Genomic DNA, 15,679 nt, shown 5'->3' with positions numbered 1-15,679 from the left:
TTTTTCCTCAAATCCTCAGTGCTTTGTATGTGTGTGTGTGTGTGTGTGTGTGTGTGTGTGTGTGTGTGTGTGTGTGTGTGTGTGTGTGTTCTGGCAATGCTTACTTATGGGGGACGTCGTTCTGTTTACAAAGTCACTTTAAATAATAGTCAAATCCATTCTGAAAATGCCTAAGTGACTTTTAAGCTTTTCCCCCCCCATAAACCATGTTTACTGTTTAGTTTGAGTGTGAGACATTTGCACAGCAGCCCCCTCATAGGGCTGTAGCTGGTACTGCACTCGCTGTTGGGCTCATATCCCTCCCCTGATTACCAATGGACTACACCTGGTCCCCAAACTGAAGGAGGTTCCTCTGCAGTGCAGGACATGTCGGCTGACTCAACACCAAAATAAGCTGTTTAAACCAAAAAGGTAAGCACATCTTTCTTATAAATGGAGGTTGTTGACTATCATTTGTGCAAGAGCAATGTGTTCATAAGCAAGTTAAGCCAAGAAATGAGGTAAGGTAGTTACGTCTTGTGAGGTAGCATAGCATTGCTCCTAGAAAGCTTTTGAATCACGTTATGTTGCTTTTTTTTGGCATTTGGACTGGAAATTATATATTTTACTACAAAGAATTAAAGATGTATGTTTTGGTAGCGAACCTTTTCCAACGGGTGGACTTTGTGTTTCTTTTTTTTCCCGCATTTGGACTGGTTTATAGTCAAAGTAGCTCTAATTTAATGTTAATTGATTGTCCAGAAGGACTTCTAAGAAGTTTTATGTATAGTTATGATGGACATTGGAGATGAAGTATATTTTAAAAAATATACTTTTTTGTTGATCTTAGCGCTGCTTTCGATACTGTCAATCATAAAATTTTATTAGAGGGTATCAAAACACGTATTGGTATGTCAGACTTGTAGAACAGGAGGGCCTTATCCGGCCCGTGGGACCTATGTTTGACAGCCCTGATCTCGGCCCTTTGTGTCCTCAAAGAGAGTTGGCTCACAGGTTGCTGCACAACAGCCATCTTGGCTTGGTTGACCACCACCTTTTTCACTTCCCGGGAAAAAAATGTCAAGTTAAAGTACCCGTGATTTAACCCCCAACTCCAACCCTTGATGCTGCAAGCCTAGCAGGGAGGTAATGGGTTCCATTTTTATAGTCCTTGGTATGACTCGGCCGGGGTTTGAACTCACAACCTACTGATCTCAGGGCAGACACTCTAACCACTAAGCCACTGAGTAGTGAAGAAGTCATGTAGTATGTAACTGACTTCAAGTAGAAACTTCTTCCCTCATGTCATGTTAATATCCATTCTTCCATTTTCTGCCGCTTATTGCCTTTGGAGACGCTGGTGCCTATGTCAGCTACAATCGGGCGGAAGGCGGTGTACACCCTGGACAGGTGGCCAACACAGATAGACAACATTCACACTCACATTCACACACTAGGGACCATTTAGTGTTGCCAATCAACCTATCCCCAATACAATATTTTTATTGAGCAAAATATCATTTTTCATTGAAAACAAAGCTCCAGGTATAAACATCAAAGCCATTCATACATTCTAATCTTGCAACTTGTTTCTATTTCTAAATTCATGCGGAGGCTTTCAACACAATGATGTTTATGTCAAATAGAAAATAGATGAATCACTCATTTTAAAAAGGTGTCATCTCCCAATTGTTCTGGACTTTTCCCACTGTTAGAAAACACAAACAAATCTAAAAGAAACAATCTTGTTTCTACAGGATAATCATCATGAAGACCATGTCAAATAAAATTAACAAATCAAGAGTGTCATCCAATAATTTAGTGAGCATTCTACAAGCTGTTGATTCTACTCAGTGGCCTAGTGGTTAGAGTGTCCGCCCTGAGATGGGTAGGTTGGGAGTTCAAACCCCGGCCAAGTCATACCAAAGACTATAAAAAGATGGTAGCCATTACCTCCCTGCTTGGCACTCAGCATCAAGGGTTGGAATTGGTGGTTAAATCACCATAAATGATTCCCGGGCGTGGCTCCGCTGCTGCCCACTGCTCCCCTCACTTCCCAGGGGGTGAACAAGGGGATGGGTCAAATGCAGAGGACACATTTCACCACACCTAGTGTGTGTGTGACAATCATTGCTACTTTAACTATAACTTTAACTTTACGTGACATAAGGTGAAAAGATGTCCACAAACCTGCTCTGTGTAGCACAACTTGAGGTTTGAAAACAGCGTCCAGTAGTTCTTGTAGACGTTTGTTCTCCTCCTTTGTCCTAGAAAGTTCCTCCTGGTACTCTGCTACGGTTCTTTCCAACACTCCAAATAGTTCTTCAACAGTAAGATTGAGTCGCTGCTCCATCAACCTTCTCACCTTTTGGAATTCCCACATTTTTTCCTGCCTTATTTCTTGGCTCATGTTTTACATGTAAAAGCTGATTTAAAAAGTAAGTAATTAGTTTGAGTGCAAAAAGAGATGAGATGTTAGCATTTGAGGCTCCCAACACGGAGTGATGGGTGCTTGGCGAAGGATCGGCCTTTAAAAGATGCTGCTCTTTGAAGTAGCAGCTCTTTGACATGAAAGAAGCTTTGAGCAATTCTTCCTTGAGTTGAAGGGCAGCTTGCAGCAATGACATGAAAGGTGCATACTGCCACCTACTGCAGCGGAGTATGTCACATATATTCATGTACTTACACTGTCAAAACTAATACTGGATGATAATAAAATATATAATACTGCCACCTACTGCAGCGGAGTATGTCACATATATTCATGTACTTACACTGTCAAAACTAATACTGGATGATAATAATATCTATAATACTGCCACCTACTGCAGCGGAGTATGTCACATATATTCATGTACTTACACTGTCAAAACTAATACTGGATGATAATAATATATATAATACTGCCACCTACTGCAGCGGAGTATGTTACATATATTCATGTACTTACACTGTCAAAACTAATACTGGATGATAATAATATCTATAATACTGCCACCTACTGCAGCGGAGTATGTCACATATATTCATGTACTTACACTGTCAAAACTAATACTGGATGATAATAATATATATAATACTGCCACCTACTGCAGCGGAGTATGTCACATATATTCATGTACTTACACTGTCAAAACTAATACTGGATGATAATAATATATATAATACTGCCACCTACTGCAGCGGAGTATGTCACATATATTCATGTACTTACACTGTCAAAACTAATACTGGATGATAATAATATATATAATACTGCCACCTACTGCAGCGGAGTATGTCACATATATTCATGTACTTACACTGTCAAAACTAATACTGGATGATAATAATATATATAATACTGCCACCTACTGCAGCGGAGTATGTCACATATATTCATGTACTTACACTGTCAAAACTAATACTGGATGATAATAATATATATAATACTGCCACCTACTGCAGCGGAGTATGTCACATATATTCATGTACTCATACTGTCAAAACTAATACTGGATGATAATAATATATATAATACTGCCACCTACTGCAGCGGAGTATGTCACATATATTCATGTACTTACACTGTCAAAACTAATACTGGATGATAATAATATATATAATACTGCCACCTACTGCAGCGGAGTATGTCACATATATTCATGTACTTACACTGTCAAAACTAATACTGGATGATAATAATATATATAATACTGCCACCTACTGCAGCGGAGTATGTCACATATATTCATGTACTTACACTGTCAAAACTAATACTGGATGATAATAATATATATAATACTGCCACCTACTGCAGCGGAGTATGTCACATATATTCATGTACTCACACTGTCAAAACTAATACTGGATGATAATAATATATATAATACTGCCACCTACTGCAGCGGAGTATGTCACATATATTCATGTACTTACACTGTCAAAACTAATACTGGATGATAATAATATATATAATACTGCCACCTACTGCAGCGGAGTATGTCACATATATTCATGTACTCACACTGTCAAAACTAATACTGGATGATAATAATATATATAATACTGCCACCTACTGCAGCGGAGTATGTCACATATATTCATGTACTCACACTGTCAAAACTAATACTGGATGATAATAATATATATAATACTGCCACCTACTGCAGCGGAGTATGTCACATATATTCATGTACTCACACTGTCAAAACTAATACTGGATGATAATAATATATATAATACTGCCACCTACTGCAGCAGAGTATGTCACATATATTCATGTACTCACACTGTCAAAACTAATACTGGATGATAATAATATATATAAAACTGCCACCTACTGAAGCGGAGTATGTCACATATATTCATGTACTTACACTGTCAAAACTAATACTGGATGATAATAATATATATAATACTGCCACCTACTGCAGCGGAGTATGTCACATATATTCATGTACTTACACTGTCAAAACTAATACTGGATGATAATAATATATATAATACTGCCACCTACTGCAGCGGAGTATGTCACATATATTCATGTACTCACACTGTCAAAACTAATACTGGATGATAATAATATATATAATACTGCCACCTACTGCAGCGGAGTATGTCACATATATTCATGTACTCACACTGTCAAAACTAATACTGGATGATAATAATATATATAATACTGCCACCTACTGCAGCGGAGTATGTCACATATATTCATGTACTTACACTGTCAAAACTAATACTGGATGATAATAATATATATAATACTGCCACCTACTGCAGCGGAGTATGTCACATATATTCATGTACTTACACTGTCAAAACTAATACTGGATGATAATAATATATATAATACTGCCACCTACTGCAGCGGAGTATGTCACATATATTCATGTACTCACACTGTCAAAACTAATACTGGATGATAATAATATATATAATACTGCCACCTACTGCAGCGGAGTATGTCACATATATTCATGTACTTACACTGTCAAAACTAATACTGGATGATAATAATATATATAATACTGCCACCTACTGCAGCGGAGTATGTCACATATATTCATGTACTCACACTGTCAAAACTAATACTGGATGATAATAATATATATAATACTGCCACCTACTGCAGCGGAGTATGTCACATATATTCATGTACTCACACTGTCAAAACTAATACTGGATGATAATAATATATATAATACTGCCACCTACTGCAGCGGAGTATGTCACATATATTCATGTACTCACACTGTCAAAACTAATACTGGATGATAATAATATATATAATACTACCACCTACTGCAGCGGAGTATGTCACATATATTCATGTACTTACACTGTCAAAACTAATACTGGATGATAATAATATATATAATACTGCCACCTACTGCAGCGGAGTATGTCACATATATTCATGTACTCACACTGTCAAAACTAATACTGGATGATAATAATAACATATATAATACTGCCACCTACTGCAGCGGAGTATGTCACATATATTCATGTACTCACACTGTCAAAACTAATACTGGATGATAATAATATATATAATACTGCCACCTACTGCAGCGGAGTATGTCACATATATTCATGTACTTACACTGTCAAAACTAATACTGGATGATAATAATATATATAATACTGCCACCTACTGCAGCGGAGTATGTCACATATATTCATGTACTTACACTGTCAAAACTAATACTGGATGATAATAATATATATAATACTGCCACCTACTGCAGCGGAGTATGTCACATATATTCATGTACTCACACTGTCAAAACTAATACTGGATGATAATAATATATATAATACTGCCACCTACTGCAGCGGAGTATGTCACATATATTCATGTACTTACACTGTCAAAACTAATACTGGATGATAATAATATATATAATACTGCCACCTACTGCAGCGGAGTATGTCACATATATTCATGTACTTACACTGTCAAAACTAATACTGGATGATAATAATATATATAATACTGCCACCTACTGCAGCGGAGTATGTCACATATATTCATGTACTTACACTGTCAAAACTAATACTGGATGATAATAATATATATAATACTGCCACCTACTGCAGCGGAGTATGTCACATATATTCATGTACTTACACTGTCAAAACTAATACTGGATGATAATAATATATATAATACTGCCACCTACTGCAGCGGAGTATGTCACATATATTCATGTACTCATACTGTCAAAACTAATACTGGATGATAATAATATATATAATACTGCCACCTACTGCAGCGGAGTATGTCACATATATTCATGTACTTACACTGTCAAAACTAATACTGGATGATAATAATATATATAATACTGCCACCTACTGCAGCGGAGTATGTCACATATATTCATGTACTTACACTGTCAAAACTAATACTGGATGATAATAATATATATAATACTGCCACCTACTGCAGCGGAGTATGTCACATATATTCATGTACTTACACTGTCAAAACTAATACTGGATGATAATAATATATATAATACTGCCACCTACTGCAGCGGAGTATGTCACATATATTCATGTACTTACACTGTCAAAACTAATACTGGATGATAATAATATATAAAATACTGCCACCTACTGCAGCGGAGTATGTCACATATATTCATGTACTCACACTGTCAAAACTAATACTGGATGATAATAATAATATATATAATACTGCCACCTACTGCAGCGGAGTATGTCACATATATTCATGTACTTACACTGTCAAAACTAATACTGGATGATAATAATATATATAATACTGCCACCTACTGCAGCGGAGTATGTCACATATATTCATGTACTTACACTGTCAAAACTAATACTGGATGATAATAATATATATAATACTGCCACCTACTGCAGCGGAGTATGTCACATATATTCATGTACTTACACTGTCAAAACTAATACTGGATGATAATAATATATAAAATACTGCCACCTACTGCAGCGGAGTATGTCACATATATTCATGTACTCACACTGTCAAAACTAATACTGGATGATAATAATAATATATATAATACTGCCACCTACTGCAGCGGAGTATGTCACATATATTCATGTACTTACACTGTCAAAACTAATACTGGATGATAATAATATATATAATACTGCCACCTACTGCAGCGGAGTATGTCACATATATTCATGTACTTACACTGTCAAAACTAATACTGGATGATAATAATATATATAATACTGCCACCTACTGCAGCGGAGTATGTCACATATATTCATGTACTTACACTGTCAAAACTAATACTGGATGATAATAATATATATAATACTGCCACCTACTGCAGCGGAGTATGTCACATATATTCATGTACTCATACTGTCAAAACTAATACTGGATGATAATAATATATATAATACTGCCACCTACTGCAGCGGAGTATGTCACATATATTCATGTACTTACACTGTCAAAACTAATACTGGATGATAATAATATATATAATACTGCCACCTACTGCAGCGGAGTATGTCACATATATTCATGTACTTACACTGTCAAAACTAATACTGGATGATAATAATATATATAATACTGCCACCTACTGCAGCGGAGTATGTCACATATATTCATGTACTTACACTGTCAAAACTAATACTGGATGATAATAATATATATAATACTGCCACCTACTGCAGCGGAGTATGTCACATATATTCATGTACTCACACTGTCAAAACTAATACTGGATGATAATAATATATATAATACTGCCACCTACTGCAGCGGAGTATGTCACATATATTCATGTACTTACACTGTCAAAACTAATACTGGATGATAATAATATATATAATACTGCCACCTACTGCAGCGGAGTATGTCACATATATTCATGTACTCACACTGTCAAAACTAATACTGGATGATAATAATATATATAATACTGCCACCTACTGCAGCGGAGTATGTCACATATATTCATGTACTCACACTGTCAAAACTAATACTGGATGATAATAATATATATAATACTGCCACCTACTGCAGCGGAGTATGTCACATATATTCATGTACTCACACTGTCAAAACTAATACTGGATGATAATAATATATATAATACTGCCACCTACTGCAGCAGAGTATGTCACATATATTCATGTACTCACACTGTCAAAACTAATACTGGATGATAATAATATATATAAAACTGCCACCTACTGAAGCGGAGTATGTCACATATATTCATGTACTTACACTGTCAAAACTAATACTGGATGATAATAATATATATAATACTGCCACCTACTGCAGCGGAGTATGTCACATATATTCATGTACTTACACTGTCAAAACTAATACTGGATGATAATAATATATATAATACTGCCACCTACTGCAGCGGAGTATGTCACATATATTCATGTACTCACACTGTCAAAACTAATACTGGATGATAATAATATATATAATACTGCCACCTACTGCAGCGGAGTATGTCACATATATTCATGTACTCACACTGTCAAAACTAATACTGGATGATAATAATATATATAATACTGCCACCTACTGCAGCGGAGTATGTCACATATATTCATGTACTTACACTGTCAAAACTAATACTGGATGATAATAATATATATAATACTGCCACCTACTGCAGCGGAGTATGTCACATATATTCATGTACTTACACTGTCAAAACTAATACTGGATGATAATAATATATATAATACTGCCACCTACTGCAGCGGAGTATGTCACATATATTCATGTACTCACACTGTCAAAACTAATACTGGATGATAATAATATATATAATACTGCCACCTACTGCAGCGGAGTATGTCACATATATTCATGTACTTACACTGTCAAAACTAATACTGGATGATAATAATATATATAATACTGCCACCTACTGCAGCGGAGTATGTCACATATATTCATGTACTCACACTGTCAAAACTAATACTGGATGATAATAATATATATAATACTGCCACCTACTGCAGCGGAGTATGTCACATATATTCATGTACTCACACTGTCAAAACTAATACTGGATGATAATAATATATATAATACTGCCACCTACTGCAGCGGAGTATGTCACATATATTCATGTACTCACACTGTCAAAACTAATACTGGATGATAATAATATATATAATACTACCACCTACTGCAGCGGAGTATGTCACATATATTCATGTACTTACACTGTCAAAACTAATACTGGATGATAATAATATATATAATACTGCCACCTACTGCAGCGGAGTATGTCACATATATTCATGTACTCACACTGTCAAAACTAATACTGGATGATAATAATAACATATATAATACTGCCACCTACTGCAGCGGAGTATGTCACATATATTCATGTACTCACACTGTCAAAACTAATACTGGATGATAATAATATATATAATACTGCCACCTACTGCAGCGGAGTATGTCACATATATTCATGTACTTACACTGTCAAAACTAATACTGGATGATAATAATATATATAATACTGCCACCTACTGCAGCGGAGTATGTCACATATATTCATGTACTTACACTGTCAAAACTAATACTGGATGATAATAATATATATAATACTGCCACCTACTGCAGCGGAGTATGTCACATATATTCATGTACTCACACTGTCAAAACTAATACTGGATGATAATAATATATATAATACTGCCACCTACTGCAGCGGAGTATGTCACATATATTCATGTACTTACACTGTCAAAACTAATACTGGATGATAATAATATATATAATACTGCCACCTACTGCAGCGGAGTATGTCACATATATTCATGTACTCACACTGTCAAAACTAATACTGGATGATAATAATATATATAATACTGCCACCTACTGCAGCGGAGTATGTCACATATATTCATGTACTCACACTGTCAAAACTAATACTGGATGATAATAATATATATAATACTGCCACCTACTGCAGCGGAGTATGTCACATATATTCATGTACTTACACTGTCAAAACTAATACTGGATGATAATAATATATATAATACTGCCACCTACTGCAGCGGAGTATGTCACATATATTCATGTACTTACACTGTCAAAACTAATACTGGATGATAATAATATATATAAAACTGCCACTTATGCAGCGGAGTATGTCACATATATTCATGTACTTACACTGTCAAAACTAATACTGGATGATAATAATATATATAATACTGCCACCTACTGCAGCGGAGTATGTCACATATATTCATGTACTCACACTGTCAAAACTAATACTGGATGATAATAATATATATAATACTGCCACCTACTGCAGCGGAGTATGTCACATATATTCATGTACTTACACTGTCAAAACTAATACTGGATGATAATAATATATATAATACTGCCACCTACTGCAGCGGAGTATGTCACATATATTCATGTACTCACACTGTCAAAACTAATACTGGATGATAATAATATATATAATACTGCCACCTACTGCAGCGGAGTATGTCACATATATTCATGTACTCACACTGTCAAAACTAATACTGGAAGATAATAATATATATAATACTGCCACCTACTGCAGCGGAGTATGTCACATATATTCATGTACTTACACTGTCAAAACTAATACTGGATGATAATAATATATATAATACTGCCACCTACTGCAGCGGAGTATGTCACATACTGTATATTCATGTACTCACACTGTCAAAACTAATACTGGATGATAATAATATATATAATACTGCCACCTACTGCAGCGGAGTATGTCACATATATTCATGTACTTACACTGTCAAAACTAATACTGGATGATAATAATATATATAATACTGCCACCTACTGCAGCGGAGTATGTCACATATATTCATGTACTTACACTGTCAAAACTAATACTGGATGATAATAATATATATAATACTGCCACCTACTGCAGCGGAGTATGTCACATACTGTATATTCATGTACTCACACTGTCAAAACTAATACTGGATGATAATAATATATATAATACTGCCACCTACTGCAGCGGAGTATGTCACATATATTCATGTACTCACACTGTCAAAAATAATACTGGATGATAATATATATAATACTGCCACCTACTGCAGCGGAGTATGTCACATATATTCATGTACTCACACTGTCAAAACTAATACTGGATGATAATAATATATATAATACTGCCACCTACTGCAGCGGAGTATGTCACATATATTCATGTACTCACACTGTCAAAAATAATACTGGATGATAATAATATATATAATACTGCCACCTACTGCAGCGGAGTATGTCACATATATTCATGTACTCACACTGTCAAAGCTAATACTGGATGATAATAATATATATAATACTGCCACCTACTGCAGCGGAGTATGTCACATATATTCATGTACTTACACTGTCAAAACTAATACTGGATGATAATAATATATATAATACTGCCACCTACTGCAGCGGAGTATGTCACATATATTCATGTACTCACACTGTCACAACTAATACTGGATGATAATAATATATATAATACTGCCACCTACTGCAGCGGAGTATGTCACATATATTCATGTACTCACACTGTCAAAACTAATACTGGATGATAATAATATATATAATACTGCCACCTACTGCAGCGGAGTATGTCACATATATTCATGTACTTACACTGTCAAAACTAATACTGGATGATAATAATATATATAATACTGCCACCTACTGCAGCGGAGTATGTCACATATATTCATGTACTTACACTGTCAAAACTAATACTGGATGATAATAATATATATAATACTGCCACCTACTGCAGCGGAGTATGTCACATATATTCATGTACTCACACTGTCAAAACTAATACTGGATGATAATAATATATATAATACTGCCACCTACTGCAGCGGAGTATGTCACATATATTCATGTACTTACACTGTCAAAACTAATACTGGATGATAATAATATATATAATACTGCCACCTACTGCAGCGGAGTATGTCACATATATTCATGTACTCACACTGTCAAAACTAATACTGGATGACATTAAAAGCAATGCTTTGTCCTGACTTACTTTCTGTGGAATTGTAAGTCTATCAAAACAAATGAGCAGTCATTTTGGGCTTAACTTTACATTTAAATCACTCTTTCTAAGCTGCTTTAACTTAGAGAAATATCACTTTAGAAGTTTAGAAAAAAGTTTATTAAAAGTGATTATGGGGTGCCGAATGTAAAAGTTCAGTCTAACTTTTGTAGCAGATATATTTCTCTCATTTCACTCACTTTTCTCAAATTCAGCTCATATTCATCATATTTAAATGTAGACTTTAAATATTATTTCTAAATGTTCAATTTAAATCTTAAATATTAATCGATATGTTAAGGGAATAAGCTATAGAAAAGGGATGGACGGAAGTTAAATCTGAACCTAAATCTTAAACATTAACCTAAATCTTAAATCTAAATCCGAGCGCAAAATATTAAAACTAAACCTAAATCTTAAATCTACAAACCCTGTTTCCATATGAGTTGGGAAATTGTGTTAGATGTAAATATAAACGGAATTCAATGATTTGCAAATCATTTCCAACCCATATTCAGTTGAAAACACTACAAAGACAACATATTTGATGTTCAAACTCTTAAACCTTTTTCTTTTTTCGCAAATAATAATTAAATTTGAATTTCATGGCTGCAACATCTGCCAAAGTAGTTGGGAAAGGGCATGTTCACCACTGTTACATCACCTTTTCTTTTAACAACACTCAATAAGCGTTTGCGAACCGAAGAAACTAGTTCGAAGCTTTGAAAGTGGAATTATTTCCCATTCTAGTTTTATGTACAGCTTCAGTCGTTCAAAAGTCCAGGGTCTCTGCTGTCGTATTTTACGCTTCATAATGCGTCACACATTTTCCATGGGAGACAGGTCTGGACTGCAGGCGGGCCAGGAAAGAACCCGCACTCTTTTTTTTAAAGTTAAAGTTAAAGTACCAATAACTGTCACACACATACTGGATGTGGCGAAATTATTCTCTGCATTTGACCCATCACCCTTGTTCACACCCTGGGAGGTGAGGAGAGCAGTGGGCAGCAGCGGTGCCGCGCCCGGGAATCATTTTTGGTGATTTAACCCCCAATTCCAACCCTTAATGCTGAGTGCCAAGCAGGGAGGTAACGGGTCCCATTTTTATAGTTTTTGGTATGACTTGGCCGGGGTTTGAACTCACGACCTACCCATCTCAGGGCGGAAACTCTAACCACTAGGCCACTGAGTAGCCACGCTGTTGTAACACGTGCTGAATGTGGCTTGGTATTGTCTTGCTGAAATAAGCAGGGGCGTCCATGAAAAAGACGGCGCTTAAATGGCAGTATATGTTCTGAAACCTGTATGTACCGTTCAGCATTAATGGTGCCTTCACAGATGTGTAAGTTACCCATGTCTTGGGCAGTAATGCACCCCCATACCTTCACAGATGCTGGCTTTTGAACTTTGCCTCGATAACAGTCTGGATGGTTCGCTTCCCTTTTGGTCCGGATGACACGATGTTGAATATTTCCGAAAACAATTTGAAATGTAGACTTATCACACCACAGAACACTTTTCCACTCTGCATCAGTCCATCTTAGATGATCTCAGGCCCAGAGAAGCCGGCGACATTTCTGGGTGTTGATGATAAATTACTTTCGCTTTGCATAGTAGAGCTTTAACTTGCACTTACAGATGTAGCGACAAACTGTGTTTAGTGACAGTAGTTTTCTGAAGTGTTCCTGAGCCCATGTGGTGATATCCTTCAGAGAGTGATGCCGGTTTTTGATACAGTGCCGGCTGATAGATGGAAGGTCACAGTCATTCAATGTTGGTTTCCGGCCATGCCGCTTACGTGGAGTGATTTCTCCACATTCTCTGAACCTTTTGATGATATTATGGAGCGTAGATGTTGAAATCCCTAAATTTCTTGCAATTGCACTTTGAGAAAACAAATAAAATATTAAAATAAAATAAATAAAAAAAATGGGTCTAAACCTGGGCCTCTGGAGAGGGATCCAGACAGAGGCCAAGGGGAAAAAAACAACTCATAGCCATAGCACACATAGTACACATCCCTCTTACATGTGGAGGGAAACATCAAACATCAAAGAACACAAAGGACATGAAAGACATTAAAGCAGCGGAGCTGATGCAACCAGACACTTCTACATGCATACATAAATGATAAATGGGTTGTACTTGTATAGCGCTTTTTCTACCTTCAAGGTACTCAAAGCGCTTTGACACTACTTCCACATTTACCCATTCACACACACATTCACACACTGATGGAGGGAGCTGCCATGCAAGGCGCCAACCAGCACCCATCAGGAGCAAGGGTGAAGTGTCTTGCTCAGGACACAACAGACGTGACGAGGTTGGTTCTAGGTGGGATTTGAACCAGGGACCCTCGGGTTGCGCACGGCCACCCTCCCACTGCGCCACACCGTCCCCGAATATGAATAAAAAGTAATGTGATGAGCATTCCTCAACTTTATCAGTATGTATTGCCATCTTTCCCAACTTCTTTGTCACGTGTTGCTGGCATCAAATTCTAAAGTTAATGATTATTTGCAAAAAAAAATGTTTTTATCAGTTTGAACATCAACTATGTTGTCTTTGTAGCATATTCAACTGAATATGGGTTGAAAAGGATTTGCAAATCATTGTATTCTGTTTATATTTACATCTAACACCATTTCCCAACTCATATGGAAACTGGGTTTGTAAACGTGAGCGTTAAATGTTAAAACTAAATCTAAATCTTAAATCTAAACCTACATCTTAAAACTAAATTATCTAAATGTCAGTGCTAAATATTCGATCTAAGTCTGAATGTTAAATCTAAATCTTAAATCTACATCTCTATCTAAACGAGAGCGCTTCATGTTAAATCTAAACATAAATCTTAAATCTGAATTTAAATCCATCCATACATCCAAGTCTCTACCTCATCACAGCTGAATCTAAATCTGAGCACTAAATGTTAAAACCAATCTTTAAACTCTAGGCCACCTACTCAGTGGCCTAGTGGTTAGAGTGTCCGCCCTGAGATGGGTAGGTTGTGAGTTCAAACCCCGGCCGAGTCATACCAAAGACTATAAAAATGGGAGCCATTACCTCCCTGCTTGGCACTCAGCATTAAGGGTTGGAATTGGGGGTTGAATCAGCATAAATGATTCCCGGGCGTGGCACCGCTGCTGCCCACTGCTCCCCTCACTTCCCAGGGGGTGAACAAGGGTGATGGGTCAAATGCAGAGGACACATTTCACCACACCTAGTGTGTGTGTGACAATCATTGCTACTTTAACTTAAACTTAAGTATTTAGCCCAAAGTTCAATAAATGGGAATAGTATACCACGGGAAATCGAACCATCCCATTCTTTTCTCCATTTTTCTGCATCTAAAATTTATTGAATGCGTTTCTTGAAGACAAAATATATTGTGTTTTTTTTTCCTTCAGCCACATAAATATAAGTTTTCTTTTTCTGTTGTCTGCAAGACCATTGCAATTATAACTCATTTATCCAACTTCATTATCCTTCTTATAAACCATGTGACCTGAGTAGATTCATGATATATTTGATTGCTTCAGATCAAGTATTATCAGTGTATTTTCTGGAGGGATGTAGTTGATGAGAGAAGTGGCAGCCAAGTA

General features: G+C 36.2%; 1 protein-coding gene across 1 annotated transcript in view; it reads left to right on the top strand.

Annotated features, from left to right (window-relative positions):
- Window positions 1-265: 265 nt before the first annotated feature.
- The window catches only part of LOC133546829 (gastrula zinc finger protein XlCGF26.1-like), a 30,079-nt gene continuing 14,665 nt past the window's right edge, over window positions 266-15,679 (top strand). Inside the window, exon 1 of the mRNA XM_061892661.1 lies at window positions 266-411. The gene's annotated coding sequence lies outside the window, so the exon portion shown is untranslated. The remainder of the gene's footprint in view (window positions 412-15,679) is intronic.

Source organism: Nerophis ophidion, unplaced genomic scaffold, assembly GCF_033978795.1.
Source record: "Nerophis ophidion isolate RoL-2023_Sa unplaced genomic scaffold, RoL_Noph_v1.0 HiC_scaffold_45, whole genome shotgun sequence".
Classification (NCBI taxonomy): Eukaryota; Metazoa; Chordata; class Actinopteri; order Syngnathiformes; family Syngnathidae; genus Nerophis; species Nerophis ophidion.
This window is presented reverse-complemented; position numbering and strand designations above follow the sequence as displayed.